Source organism: Schistocerca serialis, chromosome 6, assembly GCF_023864345.2.
Source record: "Schistocerca serialis cubense isolate TAMUIC-IGC-003099 chromosome 6, iqSchSeri2.2, whole genome shotgun sequence".
In the NCBI taxonomy this organism is placed as follows: Eukaryota; Metazoa; Arthropoda; class Insecta; order Orthoptera; family Acrididae; genus Schistocerca; species Schistocerca serialis.
In genome coordinates this window covers 501347169-501363455 of record NC_064643.1, presented here as the reverse complement: position 1 = coordinate 501363455, position 16287 = coordinate 501347169, and the positions used below count along the sequence as shown (strand labels likewise).

At 45.7% G+C, this 16287-nt stretch overlaps 1 protein-coding gene across 1 annotated transcript in view; it reads right to left on the bottom strand.

The window, feature by feature from the left end:
* The window catches only part of LOC126483804 (transcription factor Sox-11-A-like), a 75686-nt gene that overhangs the window by 4265 nt on the left and 55134 nt on the right, over nt 1-16287 (bottom strand). The window lies entirely within an intron of this gene.

The window sequence follows — 16287 nt, the reverse complement described above, 5'->3', positions numbered from 1 at the left end:
GATCAAAAAGTCTGTATAAATTTGAAATCTGAATAAACCACGGAATAATGTAGATAGAGAGGTACAAATTGACACACATGCGTGGAATGACATGGGGTTTTATTACAACCAAAAAATTACAGAAGTTCAAAAAATGTCCGACAGATGGCGCTTCATGTGCTCAGAATAGCAATAATTAGCATCTCAAAGTAAGACAAAGCAAAGATGACGTCCTTTACAGGAAATGCTCAATATGTCCACCATCATTCCTCAACAATAGCTGTAGTCAAGGAATAATGTTGTGAACAGCACTGCAAAGCATGTCCGGAGTTATGGTGAGACATTGGCGCCGGATGTTGTCTTTCAGCATCCCTAGAGATGTCGGTCGATCACGATGCACTTGCGACTTCAGGTAACCCCAAAGCCAATAATCTCACGGATTGAGGTCTGGGGGCCTGTGAGGCTAAGCATGACGAAAGTGGCCGCTGAGCACACGATCATCACTAAACGACGCGCGCAAGAGATCTTTCACGCGTCTAGGAATATTGGGTGGAGCGCCATCCAGCATTTTGGTTCTAATAAAAGCCCATGTCATTCCAAGCATGTGTGTCAATTTCTACCTGTCTATCTACATTATTCCGTGGTTTATTAAGTTTTCAAATTTATACTGACTTTTTCATCACCCGGTATATATATGTAAAAATCATTCGTGAAATGTGTGCTGTGTGACAGAACTTTGAAGTACTTTAAATGTTCTACGATCCAACGTGACAATGGTTCCAAGGATAATTTTTTTTTAAGCCACAGTCAACACCAGACATGTATCATAGAAAAAGTATTACACAGTGCTAGATCGTAAATTCGTACTTACATATTATAAATTCGTAATTATTCCGACCGTTTTCGGTCTTGACCATCATCCATAAGCTATATGAACGCGGTATGAAGAAAACAAATGTAAAAATGTACTAAGTCACTAAACCAATCTTTAATTGGTCATAGCGAAAGAAAAGTTTCACTGTTTATCTTTCGTAAGTACCAAATTACGTCTACTTTATTGCATGTGCTTTTGAATTCGTACGTTGTTTACATTTTGTTTTCTTCGTTTCACGTTGGTATAGTTCCAAAAGAACGGTCGACGACTGAAAACCGTCGTAATAAAAATTAATTTACAATAGAGCACTGTGTCGAACGGTACTACCACTTATGGTAGTCCTAGCGCGCAAATGTTTTGAATGTGTGTGTGTGTGTGTGTGTGTGTGTGTGTGTGTGTGTGTCCTGATCTGCTACCAATTTCGATTATAAACGAACATCCTGGGGCACGTGGACGATCTCCTTATCCCCGTCTGAGAGAATCGTCAGTACTGGACAATCTGTTTTAAACTAGTTACCTATGAGGTCAATAATCTGCTTCAAAGAAACTTAGTTCTCGGTATTAACACTTGTTATGAAACCAATGTAAATTATGGTTTGCATCCAATTGAAGGACATTCATTTAACATTTGTTGCTTTAGCAAATAATTCGAAACAGAACGGTATCATTGTTATCTATGAGGGAAGTGATTCGCTTAACAGCTGTCAAAAATATTCATAACTGCTACAGAGCACCGTTTGTTACTACACCATCATCGAATGAAAAATTGTTATATTTAGTAGAGTTAAATTTAATTACTTGCTCCACCTTATGCGCAATGAATGTCTGTGCACGTCTTGCGGGATTATTACGAAGTTTTCAGGTAAAGAAAGTAGTGGTAAATGTTAAACGAGGCAAAGATTAAAAAACATGCACTCCCGTTACTTTCCCTGTATTGTCTTAGGGGAAAAAAAATGCATGAACGACAATCACCAGGGAACACCAGTGCAGAAAAACACTAATCTTTGCCGGACAAGCAATTTGAGGAAAAATTCTCGTATTACCAATGGGACTGCGCAACACCCAGTTCACTTCCTTATTCATTACAGACATCCGCTTAAGAGCTGCGGCTACACCAGTGCAAATGGAGCACACGTTCAATATGCATACGGTGGCGAAACGACGCGGCCTTCAGAAGTTCCAGAGTGACTCCCTCGCCGCCTGAGTATTCAAATGTGCGTACCGCGACCTGTGCTCTTGCTTCATTAGCATCCCATTGCGTAAGACAAAACATGACCTAATTCCATGACCCAATTATTCACAGGCTTATGAAAATGTAATGAGTAGTGTATGCACGTCCTATCCCATCCCAGCAAGTAATGCGTCTCGCGTACCAGACGTGCCGATCCCCCCAGCCCGATTGCGATACGACTTACGTAACGAGGTATGGCAGAGTACAGGACAGGCGTAGTAGCAGCTTGTCACACTTGAGCGGCCGATGTGGCTTCGCGGGATGGGCAGTAAAAAAAAAAAGTTGCCAGCCGAAAATCATAACATTCCCACCTAGCTGACAAGTGTGAGCCATGCCGTAGGAAAGATGTTGCCTTTCATTGATATCCTCGATACGCTATCAACTGGTGTTCCATTTCCTGTTCTATTCCTGAGGATCGTAGAACGCAACCACGCTCGCAACACATGCGTGTACTGGCAGGAACAACTGCTCCAGGCGGAAACGCGAAATTTTGCTACCTGCGATCAACACGTACTGTAGTGTCGTAATATAACGGAGGTTAAATACGATCAACAGATCGTATGTCAACAACGAAACCACAGCCAATCAACGCATCCATACAGTATAGTAACAATAGCCCCGTAATATATGTAATATTCCGCCTTTTGCGACTATAAAAGTGTTATTTACGGTCATGCGTGTTTCGCTTTATTTCAAACCATCTTCAGTGCTCAGATTTTTTGCTTCCTACTGCATTCCTGACAATGTTCCACACGCTATATATATATATATATATATATATATATATATATATATATATTCTTTCTAAATGTCTCCTGTCTTGGGGTTAATACTGGAGAACTTCACAAGGAAAGCTCTTCTCTAGAATCCTAGTAACACGTTCTCAACTATTTTGATACCCAAACGTCTCCCTGTGGTTTGAGACCATCTACTCAAAATGTTCACCTTATGCAATTCACTGCCAGCCTGAGGATGGCAAATCAGAAATTACTTCTGTGACCTTGTAAAATGACCGGCAACGTGTTTTCCTTCTGTTGTTCAATGTTTCAGCTTATTTACTACAATTGAACAAGCAGCCTGTGGTCGAATGGTCGACTTGAGGCCGCAAGTGGCGGAGCACGTTTCGACAGCGCTCATAGCGCATTTCGCTGACCGCGAACTTGTTTTGCTCTCCCAGATTTATTGCGAGGCGTGTGTCAGTCGCTGAAACCTCGCCGCAGCGCTTAGTCAAGCGCAGGCTAAGGTCGCTCACCAAGCGATCGCCGATCGCCGGATAGCTATCGCAATTTCGAAAGGCCCAGGCGGGGAGATAATGCGAGATACAGACACGCAGACCAAAGTGTCAATTTCCGATAGTTTTTCCCCACGGAAAATAAACGCACCAATGACTCGCTGCCCGCGTGATCACGTAATTTCAGCTTTTGCAGCAGATTTATGTGTAAACTGATTGCAGCACGTCACGTCGGCTGACACGTCAAACGTCACGCTATAAATGTTTTCTCCTCGTATGGGCGATACCCCTGTATCGTCAGACTACTACAGACGTGACAGTGACTAAAAATCAAATAACTAAATGTTAGGGTCACAGGTGCTTCTGCAACAGCCTAGCTTAGTTTCAATACACACACACACACACACACACACACACACACACACACACACACACACACACGATTCTTGAACGACACAGTGACTAAGTAAACACTGCTCGTGACAGTCAAGAGAAGACGCAAGTTCATAGTCACTAACCACCTACGAAAAGCCTTGATTATGTATACTAATGTGCTGCATCTTTTAATACTGTCTCTTCATAGGGGAATAAAAGCAGTACTGCACAACTCTGCAGCATGTGATGACGGAAATTAACACACAGCTAAGGGTGATACAAAATCATGATTCTTGCTCGTAAACCGCCAAAGGAATTAACGGCACAACTTGACCAAAAGAAGTGATCAGTTAATAGGGCTCATCCTGAGGTATCAAGTAATTATCAGTTTGGCAATGGAGGGAAGTGTGAGCGTGAGTGTGTGTGTGTGTGTGTGGGGGGGGGGGGGGAGGTTTATTAAGATAAGAAGAGCCCTGGGCAGGGTAGACCAGCGTGGGGAGCTGTATTAAATCAGTCTTCGGAATGAAGACCCCAACACCACCACAAAACAGCTACCGTACAGGAAATGCAGTGGAAGGGAAAGGTTTTCCCTGCAAGACTCCAGTTGAGGTATCATTTTCGATAATTATTTCTCGTCTCGAACTACCTTCCAGATTGATCCTTGCACTCTAGATAGGATCGTGTGCTATGTTCAAACTACCCGTAAGTTTAAAAGTACCTATCGGTCGGGAGTGGAATTCAGAACCTTACATTACATACGCACTGCTGGTAATAACTCAGCTATTCAAGTACGATCGTATTTTGCCAACTTTACAGACGCCTTCGTTTACATGTTCCTGGATGGTAGTCCAAGAAATACGCAGGGAGCATAGTTTCGAAAGTGGATAAGAGGAACTGGCAGAGCTGCGATGGCGAGTCGAGACTGAATAAGTCAGTCGGTAATGGCACTGCTTGGGAAAGACCCGGTTCAAGGTTTGAGGTTTGAGGCCTGGTCATGCACGACTGTCTTTCTCTTTTGCGCATTTCTAAAATTACATTGCTTTTTTTATAGGCCTGACAGTATGGAGGCCAACAGAATATAATCTTCACTCCAATGCTCTATTCTAAGAAGGAATGAAGGTAAGGGTTTTGATTCCGTCGACAAGGTGGCCACTGGTGACGTGGCGCAGGCTCTGATTTGGTAACATCCAGGCGTTCTCCTTCAGCGATTCTGCGAAATCATGGAAAAACCTGCATTTGGATGGCTTGACGGTGGCTTTGGACCGCTATCCTATTTAAGGGCACACAGTAATTTTGCATCGTAGATAAGTCACTCGTTACAGACTGAGTACTGGTCTTACTGTGCTAGCCTGGGAAAACAACGGGTCTCTTGTAATAGATTTGAGCTCGAGAAGCGTCAAGAACATCGCTCGTCCGTGTCGAACACGACATAACCGATGCTTCTCGCTGAAGCGCATAGTCCAGGTCGATAAGAGGACACCACCACAGAACTGATCGAGCAGAACCATGTTGCTACTATTTTGTCCTGTATCTGCTGTGTTGCAACGTGACGCTGAAGGGTACTCGACGCCTCTGCCTTCGGCCTTGCCGAGGCGGCAAGCTGCCAGTGGGTTCGCCGAAAAAACCTCCCGCGCGCCAGCATTTTCTAATTTACCCTCAGTCCGCCGGCCGAGCTCCATCTAAACTGCGATGTGGTGTCAGCTCACAAGGCCAAGCACATTCTGCCTGACAGCCGGCAGTGGCGCCTCGGGATAAACTCCTCTCCAGAGACCCAGCCCCAAAATGGTGGGACGCTTTATTTTCGGCGTATTTTAAATTAACGCGATAGCGTTAACAGCTGGCGTGACGCTGCGGGCTTTCATAAATCTGCGGAGTGGTTAGGCCCTCGCGAAAAACAGAAACACTACTCCGGGCGTGACCTCATTCTGTTCTAGTATTCTCTCACAAGTCGGTTAGGTCGCAGTCGTTTATCTCGCTAGCGTTGTAGTTAACCCTAACACACCAGCAGGCCACCAGAGTTAACGAACAGTCGAACGCCCGGTAGTCCAGACTGTACTCCTATTAAAATAGCTCTGTGATTTACATTTCACCGAGTCGAATAGTAAGTAGCCGGCCGCTAACCAATCCCAGTTCTCTCTCGAGCGCCGTGGCTGGCTGTGTTGCCCATTTTGAAGGTACGCGCAGCGCCTTGTGAGGTGTGGCTGGCTGCACGCTGGCAACAATGCCCCGGTACTGCGATCTATCCATCAGAAAGCAATTTTGATCGGAGTGTGTAAGCTGACGTCGCTGGGGCATGTTTTGCTCTTTTACCAAACATATAACGAAATATGTGACATCTGGAAAAAAACTGTAAAAAATTGAGCGCACTGGATTACATCCAGTGAATGGCCATTGCAGACCACCTAAGCAGGGAAAAAACCTGTGTATGAAGGCCACATATAAAATGCCTTATGGCTATTCAGTTGGGGAAATCTGTAGATATTCTAATGTGATAATGCGCAACCGATTTAGACTGGAAAAAAAGTTAGTTCCAATTGTGGCCACCATGTGCAAATCTGCCGCTGTGAATGCAAGGAAGACGTATAGAAATGTCTCCATATATAGCGTATTAGGTCAAACAGTGAGAAAGGTACAACGTTGATTTCATTATTAGCCACCACGTACACTATTTGTTCAACATGAGCACCGGAGACGGCGACGAGATGCTGTGCAACGCCCAGATTTGCATGTGGTGTCAAAAACTGGAACTGAGTGTTTTTCCAGCGTGAATCAGTTCCTCATTAATGTATAAGAATACCTATTAAGTTTCACTACTACACCATAACTGCACCCACACTGGACCTCCGTCAGTAGCTGCATTTTCGTAACAGCCACCTGCTACATGCTCCACAAATTTTAATTGCCTGTGTTCATAGCTCTATGTTTCTTACTATTAGAACCATTCGTTCAGTTAAAAGCTCATGCTCTATAGGCAAATACATAAAGTGGATGCCTCAATAACTGAGCACCTTCAGCAAGCGGCAGTGAAGACAATTTTTACAAGAGACATCCGTCACTAAAAATCCAGCCTCCACGGAATTAAATTATCTTCACCTTAACGATAAGGAAAATGCAACGCTTCATCCAAACGTATTAAAATAATATGGTGGGTCAAACACTTGGCGCAACTTCTAGTTAGATAAGAAAGAAAAATTTCCACTGGGGCTGCTAAACTGGAATGTATACTCCATCTACGCGAATCACTGACAAGCGTGCAATGTATGTGCACACATCCTTACATAAGCACACTTCCAAAACACCATCGAAACGTACGTTCCAAATTTTGTCCACCTGCGGTTGAACCTGCCATGTTTAAACATACAATGGGATTTTAGACGTATGCTTATGACATGGATGTCTGTAACCACTGGATAGGTTTCTGTGCAGAACAGAGCATTTATTAAAATGTCAAGCACAAATAGTGCTAATACTCATCGAATTTGCCGAGACTGATGTGCGACGAGACAAAGCTACTTCGCACATTCCTTTCCATTTTCTAAAATGCTGATAGATTTATGCTCGTCGTAATTCTACTACGGATGCACAATTCCTTCTCAAAACCTTGTCCTAAGTGAACGAAGAATAAACTTGGTAAGAGCTGTCGTGTTTCAGCAAGGCGGCTGTGTTGAAAACCCGTGTCGTTACGGCGAATGTCACCAAGGAAAGACAAAGCTGTCGTGACGGTGCGTTTCGTAAGGGACGAAATCTACTAGGAGGCGAGAAGCTCGCACAAGCCACTGCAGCGTCTGGGAAGGTGGGTTTCGCAGGTGAGCAAGTGTCGCGGCAGGAGCGGTCGCCGAAATTTCGTAGCGAGACGAGCGTCTGCGACGACCTTGGCCGCGACTTGACCTCAATAGAGGTCCTCAGTAGCGCCACCAGCACCAGACGGACGCCCACGTCTTCCGCTGCTCACGCAAAACGCCCGTCTGCAGAACCGGCCCGTTGCCACCCGCTCCCACGCGCCAAGTGTACGACCACCGCACAAGGCAAGCACTAACGACTACCCAGTTAGCAGAGGAAATCTCCACCTGGCGAAAATTGGTGCCTTCGCAAAAGGCTACAGCCCATTTCTTTCCCCAGCATTCTCGAATCCGAGTTTGTGCTCCGCCTCTAACGACCCCGTCGTCGACGGTAAGTGAAGCAGTTGCCTTCAACGGGGTTGGTCTCTCTTTTGAATGTGAAATAATCTAGACGCTTCGACCGTACTGCAGTCATCTGCTTCGGGATTTTCTCGTATAAACGGTAAGCTCTGTTTACTCCTTTCCTACGAGATGTAGGATATTCACGATACGAAATATGAAAGTCCCTTGACTGCATGTAGTTATCCCAACAGCGACCACAAACGATCTGTTCAAGTCACTATCGATCCGTATACGTAAATAATTTTGAGCACCAGAACCTTGTCCCTTTGACCGACTTCCAGGTATGCAAGTTCCAAGTTGACGTCACTTCGGCGGTGGCGTGTCACTGTATCTTTCGTGAATGTAAAAATAAGGAACCACAGGTCGCGTATAATTTATTTATTTATTTGTCTAGTTTCGTTCATGAGACGCGGTATTCTCCGATACTGACAGCGTGGCAACACGCTGTAGGTTTAAAGTATAGCTTAGCACCATCGTCAACACAACCCTAGTTGTCGACTCACCTCGGAAGATGTTCTCCGTAGTTGAGAACGAAACGTCAGGGCGAAGAAGTTCTACAGGTCGACCACGGCAACTTAGCCCGGAAGAGTTTACTGATAAAGACGCCGGCCGTGAAAGCCTACATGGAATGATACAACCCTAGTTAACTTTGCCGGCCTGTGTGGCCGAGCGGTTCTAGGCGCTACAGTCTGGAAACGCGCGACCGCTACGGTCGCAGGTTCGAATCCTGCCACGGGCATGGATGTGTGTGATGTCCTTAGGTTAGTTAGGTTTAAATAGTTCTAGGGGACTGATGACCTCAGATGTTAAGTCCCATAGTGCTCAGAGCCATTTTTGAACCTAGTTAACTTTCAATCATCATATAATGTCTAATTTACCCTTATTTTCGTTGTTTCAGGCCATTTCATATCTCCGCTCCATACAGAAGTAAGTTCTTCGCCACAATGTGGAATATTCTTTTTTCTTAATGTCCTGCCGAGTATCATTATTCCCCACAGCTGCGCTGGAACTAATATCCTTGTACTGGAGTTGATCAAAGATATTTATATCTTTAGCAGGATTTTACTTTTCCTTCCCCCTTGTCAATTTTCACGAAGTACTATCCCACAGACATATACTCCGCCTTGTCTAGATTTACTGCCAGATCCCATTTGCTGTTAAAGCTATCTCAGTATGTTTTCCATATGCTCTTCATCTTGCCTGGTTTATCAGTTAATTACAACCGTTCCAACTTCCCCTACAGGCAGCGCTTGTGTTTGCCAAGGTTGGATGTAACGTGTTTAGCGCAAGTGAAAATGATGAGTGCTTGTAGTATATGGTGAAATGTTGTGTTTGTATGGATCTCTCAATGCCATCTAAGGGGTCGCCGAAGGTGAAACTCCCACTCGACGGATGGATCGACATCAACAAGGACCTCCTGAATGTAGTAATTTAACGAGAGAGAGAGAGAGAGAGAGAGAGAGAGAGAGAGAGAGAGAGGTAGATAGATTTGGAAGGGAACAAAGGATACTGGTGGAGAATCCTGTAATCAGGAAGTTAACGACCCACGATTTCTCCTCTCCAGCCACTGCCGGCCAAGTACTGGTGATGAAAACATTCATCCACCACCAGGAATGGAACAGATAAGTGAATCGGGCGCCAGTGCATGTAACTGACCTCCGCTGCGAAGGAGGGCACACACGCGATAAATTAACTGGTTGCTGTTTTACTTATCTGTCCCAAAACATGCTGATATAGCGAATTTTTACCAAGAGGACAGCTATGGCACAAATGTAAGCGAAAGAGCGGATACATACGCAGGCGTTGTCACGTTCCAGCCCGTCAGGGAGAAAGAGAGAGACAGAGAGAGCGAGAGAGAACGCGCATGCTATAGGCAGCATAAATTTGAAAACTGAATAAATCACGGAATAATGTAGATAGAGGGGTACAAATTGACACACATACTTGGAATGACATGGGGTTTTATTAGAACCAAAAAAAAAAAAAAAATACAAATTTATACTGATTTTTTGATCACCCGGTATTTTCAAGGGCTGGTTGCCTTAGTTGCTAGCCAACCTGTCGGGTTGTATGGTTGTGGTTGATGAAAACTTTTCGTTTTAAATGTTTCGTACAGAGCTACGTTGGACATCATCAGACGTTGCGCCCGGTTCCGCCTGGTCTTCCCGACACACTTGCCGAGCCCCAACGGAACCAGGAACACCTCTGAAGATGTCCACCGCAGCTCTGGACGAAACGTTATGAACAAAACAGTTCAACACAACATGACCATACAACTCGAGAGAGTCATCATCAGCGCTTCACTTAACGTTTAGCAAGCGAATCCGTAGATCGTCAGAGACTCTTGGGAGTACTGAAAATCTGGCACTGACCTACCTAGGACCTGTGATGCGCTGGAGGTGGATGTGTCAACGTGATGTTTGCCCTGCAGAAACGCACCCTATGCCACTTGATCCGTATTCTGCAGTGCCGTGGAAGCCACGAGAAGGCCAGTGCACGAGCAGAGCTGCGCCTGACTCGCGCTGATGGTCGTATTCTGTTATCTCCCCATCTGTTTAACTGCATTACACCGGCGCGGTTTTAGGGCCCCTGACTCAACTTTATATAGCAGGAAGTAAAAATTTACAACCGCGCCGACGGAGACGGCGTTCTGCAGGAGTCCGCATCGGCTGTTGCAGACACGGGGGCGTCTCAACAGCGTGTTCCAGAAGCACCGCGATGTCGATCTGCGAGGCGAAACGAGCAAGAAGATATACACGCGCGCGCGAGCTTTCGATAAACATCGCAGGCAACACCTGCGACAGTGCAAAGTAAAGCGTGACTAGGCGTTTTTCCTTTGGCTATGTCAACGTCGTACACCTGGCATTGGCTCCGGAAAACTTCCCGTGCTCGACAATAAATTTGAATCTACGCAGCACTGAGACTCAAAACAGTGAACAACATTCACCTACTTTAGACTGTTACATCTGACAGGACCGTTTGCAGTTAAGACACCCAAATACACACATCTCCCAGTCCAAAAAGGCCGCGGAAAGGGCGAACGGTACCAACCGACCGCCTTCTCATCCCCAGCCGATGGGCGTCTTTGGATGCTGATATGGGAGGGCATGTAGTCAGCACACCGCTCTTACAGGCGTTATCAGTTTTCGTGACCGGAGCTCCTGCTTCTCAGACAAGTAGCTCCTCAATTAGCCTCACAAGAGCTGAGAGCACCCCCCCCCCCCCTTGCCAACAACGTCCGGCAAACCCAGCCAAGTGTTAGCCAAGCCCAACAGAGCTTACCATCGATGATCTGACGGGAACCGGTCTTACCACTGTGGCAAGGTTCAAAAATGGTTCAAATGGCTCTGAGCACTATGGGACTCAACTGCTGAGGTCATTAGTCCCCTAGAACTTAGAACTAGTTAAACCTAACTAACCTAAGGACATCACAAACATCCATGCCCGAGGCAGGATTCGAACCTGCGTAAGCGGTCTTGCGGTTCCAGACTGCAGCGCCTTTAACCGCACGGCCACTTCGGCCGGCCACTGTGGCAAGGCCCTTGGCACCCAGATAGAGAGCACATCACAACCTATTGGCACGATACATGAGGTAACTGTTTCTCAAATAACAAATTCGACGATCGTTAATATATTCATGTCCGCTTTGCAAATTTTGGTCCCCTCAGGATTCGTTTTTCTCATCGTGTATATTCATCGTGGGAAACAGACCACATCACTATAGCGCAATTTCTGTAATGTTGTGCCAGGACAAGTGAGGAGCTGCATTATGATAGACAGAAGAAATTTCTGGGAGTCAAAGTGGCTAGATTAGTTACTTCAAGGTGAGAGTCCGTCATGATCTGGCGTACTGAAACGCACTATAGTTGTATATACCAATCAGGCATAGATGATGCACATGAATACAACAGAACACCTTATCATGACGCCCCGGCAAGAAACTTGTACTTCACTTTCTTTCTATCTGGGACGGGCAAGGGACGACGAGAGTTTAACATGAAGGTCATTCGCGAAGGGCAAGCCAACTGCAACTGTCTTTCTCAACGAAACTGTACCGTCGCTCGGCAGAAACACCATAACCACAACGACGGTAGTGTGACTAATTCCGCACCTTCCGAACGCGGATACCAACACCTTGAACACAGTGGACTTCAACCGAAGAAGAAATGTGACGTTTTACGCTTTCCAAATTCTATCACCAAACGCCAAGCGGCTGAATCTGAGTAGCACCTACGGAAACAACTGAGGAAGAAAGTAACTATGACCTTGGTCGTTACTCCACCCACACTTCCGCCTTAAGAGTAAGCCACATACAAGAAAGGACTTTTTGTTTTCTAGGGCATGAAAGCGGCCGTGTTCTCTTACGAGATACGACGAATGGCATTTGCCTTAAGTAATTTAAGGAAACCACAGAATACTGCGTGGCCGGTCAGAGAACGGAACCGCCTTTCTGCCGAATGCTAATCCAAAGTCTTACAACTGCGCCATATCGCTTGTATAGCCACTGGAGGATTTACTCTGTTAAAGACGAAAAAGGTTCTAAAAATAAAGTGAGGATGAAATGGCACAACTCTAGTGACCTCATATAAAGCATAGCTCGGGGGATTAAACTAGCCGATGTGGGGCAAGAAACAACCCGCACACGGCAGAAAGGCTGTCTAAATATTTTTGAATGCAAGAAACGCGGACAACGAAAAAGCAGCTGGACAGAAGCAGCTGCTTACAGCTACAAGCTATTACATATGATTGATGGTGCATGCTGCGGTGATGAATTTATGAGGTTTTTATCGCTTCGTATCAACATTTGTTTCCTGGCTATAGTTGGTGGCGTAATGGTCTGCTCTCTGGCCTGAGACACACATGCCGAGGTTCCAGTCTGATTTATATGAACGCCGTAACGCAGTTCCCCGTGAATTTCGGCGCCAGGCCAGAACACGTACGTCAAGTGGCCATGGTTGCCGATCCAGACGGACTGCCCCTCCCTGCGTTAGACCAATCGTGATGTGATTCTGCGGTAAGGTCCGGAATTACTCACCTGCTAAAGTGAGCGCCAATGGCGTCCTCGAACGCCAAGGCCGCTACGCTTTGTTACGTCACAGAAACGGCCAGCCGGGCTCCTTGTTATAAAGATAAACGAATATGATCGGTGCCTTCTACATGTATCTATATTATGCAAGACACTATTCACTTCTGGGTCCGCTCGATACCATCGAAGAAGTATGACATCAGGCTTAAGAACAATAAACAGTTGCAGTTGAACGAATGACGGAGACCGAGCTATGCGATGGGCTGGTCATGACACTGCATTGGGAATCTCCAAATCCACGCAAGACAGTCCAAATGAATGTTTTCCGCAGTTCAGCAACATCATTCCAGCCAAAATGGATCCTCCTGAGCAGGTCACAACTCATTCCTGTCTCATCCTTGTTCAAACCCAGCTTGGATTCCGTCTCTCACACGCAAATCTGACCCTCCCTCCTTCAGGCGATGGGAAGGAAAAGCTATAAGATCTGTCATATAGGTCTGTCTTGTGCACGATTGTTTAAGATAGACGGGGTCTCATTATGTGAATACCCGTTATTCGACAACATCATAGCGGCTACGTCTTCAAAACTCCCTGTCAGCCTGTGCTATTTCACAATCAGTTACACTAGTCGACAAAATATAAAATATTTCGGGAGTTTATACCATAAAAATGAATCGCAACCGCCACTGTGAACTTTATAGAGAAGCACAGGCATATAGTTGTTAGCTTCGTATGCTGTCTGTGAACGCTGCACTGGGTGTAAAACAGGCACAGCCTACTCATTTCGGATACGTAGAAGTGTATTCCGTGGACGATGACTCAGAAGCCACTGCCACAAAACTCTTTACATTAACCAGGCAAAAACACAGATACAGAATGCTCTGCATTTATCTAAAAAAATTCTCTCATATAAAAATGCCCCAAACCGAACATGCATCAGAAACCCGGATGCGTTGACGTATCTCTGGAAAGCTGCATATGGTTTAGCAATCAAAGAGATAACACGTATAGAGCAGAGTATGGCATAAAATACTGAAATGCCATTGGCTGCAGGAGGGAGGAGAGGGGAGGGCGAGGGAGGGGGGGGAGGGAGAGGGAGAGAGAGAGAGAGAGAGACAGAGAGAGGGAAACCAGTGGCTGGATTCGACACAGAGAGCTGAGACGAGAAGAATGGGGACATGTCTGACTGTAAAACATGAGGTGTCGTTCACTTGTCAAAGAGTGATGACACGTGAACTGCTGCCAGTAATTTCCCAATTGCTGCACCGCACGTATCTCTAAGACGGCAAACAGCAATCTGGCCTAAGTCGAGTCAGTCTATCTTCCTCTTCCCCCTCAACCGGCCACGATGCGTCCTGTTTCGTAAAGCTGTCAGCATACGGACTGTGCATTCGAACTACGAGTTCGTAGCGTCATAGCGTGTAAAAACAACATTCTGGATGCGTGCCAGTGAGATTGAAGGAATACACGTACGTCACATGCCGTCTTCTCTCTTCAGTGCAAAGGCGCGAGAAGCCATATTGGCTTTCTATATATATATATATATATAACAGCAGGTTGAGAATCTCTCGAAAGCCCGTCGTTAAGTGTGTGATTTGTTGTAATAGAATGTCAGGTATTACTGTAACTTGCGAATCACGAAAGTACGCCGTTTCAAGGCAACGGCACATTGAAGATCCATCAAAAATGCATTGTTCTTTGAACAATTGTTATAATCAAATGTTAATTGATAACATATCTATGATTAAAGCTCTCAGGACATGGCGAGAGGCAAAATTTGGTAGTAAATCGTTCACAGTCGGTGTACTCTAATGTTTGTGGTGATGTGTTTCTGGTTCGCATCTCATTGAAGTCAAATATTTTTTCCACTAGCCTTCGCATTTTCTAATAGGTTCTGATACTTTCTTATTAGTTTAGTAGAAGTATAGTATGTAATATTCGAGATGTTATATAAATGCAAAGTACGCCTTTCTGAGCAGTGAATCTGTTCCACTGCCACGCGGGATTAGCCGAGCGGTCTTGGGCGCTGCAGTCATTGACTGTGCGGCTGGTCCTGGCGGAGGTTCGAGCCCTCCCTCTGACATGGGTGTGTGTGTTTGTCCTTAGGATAATTTAGGTTAAGTAGTGTGTAACCTTAGGGACTGATGACCTTAGCAGTTAAGTCCCATAAGATTTCACACACATTTGAACATTTTTCTCGTTTCCACTGGGTTAATCAACAAGACAGCTTGCTCTACATGCAGTAAGATAGTTTGCACTTTTTTGTTTTTCACATCTAGGGATTCTGCTACTGAAAAGTAACAGTGATCAAGTAGGAACGACTTTAGGGTTTTACTAAAAAGTAGAACGATGAAATACTTTTTATCTTACGTGGAGAACTATTGTAAATTTGTAAAGCACTATTTGTAATGGAACTTACTGGCTGCACATGATAAATTCCTTTCTGCCCTATAACACGTTCATCGATACTGAAACTTTTATTTTGTATACTGAACGCATAACATGGCGAGCATATTTTGAACAAAGCAGGATATGAGCGTTGTAACTGGGCTAACGCAGAAATTTTACGCCCGTCCATTTCCTAAAGAATGAGATTTGAGAACCAGATACAGCCGAAATCAGCCGCTGGAGCACGCTGCGATCGCACGTACCACGGCCGCGGCACACGCACCGCATGCGCACGTTGCCTCGTTTCTGAGCGTTCAGCAACACGGTCCGCCTTTGACGATGGCTTACGCCAGCGAGACCAGTACGTTCAGGACGCAGAGTCCTTGATGAACAGCTGGAACGCCAAACTGATGACCGAGCCTGCAAGATGACGCAGCGGCACCGGCCGCAGCGGCGGTATTAGGAAAGCTGAACAGCGAACTTCCATTTCCGGCAGGCGACGCCCGCTGACTGTGCCGCCGCGGTCGCTGGCCAACTTTCGGACCCGTGGCAACAGCGAGTTACCCACGCACTTCGCAAAGCGGATCCATCGCCCCAGCGCCCAGCCTCTGGCCTATTTCGCCTCTTTTTTTCTCTCATTTCCTTGTAGCGGCAAAAACACAACATACTTAAATGAGTTGTCATAAATTTGTAATGAGCTGTCATAAATTTCTGGAGTCTAGCTCCGGTTACCAGCCGCGTCATCAGTTTGCTCGCGACGCTTTGCAAAAATAATCTCGATACGTTCGCCGAGGTCAGCGCGGACGTGCAGCCGGCGCTCCGGACCGACGACACTGGACGATTTATGGACGCTTATGAAGCACGACATCATCTTGTCAAAGCATTCGCGCTGACGAAATGGGGCCACCAAACTTTTAGCAAGCTACTGAAAGCAGCAGTTTCGTGTAGACATTATCTACTGTTATCAGCACGTCAGAGGATAGCGCAAAGTGAACGACCGGG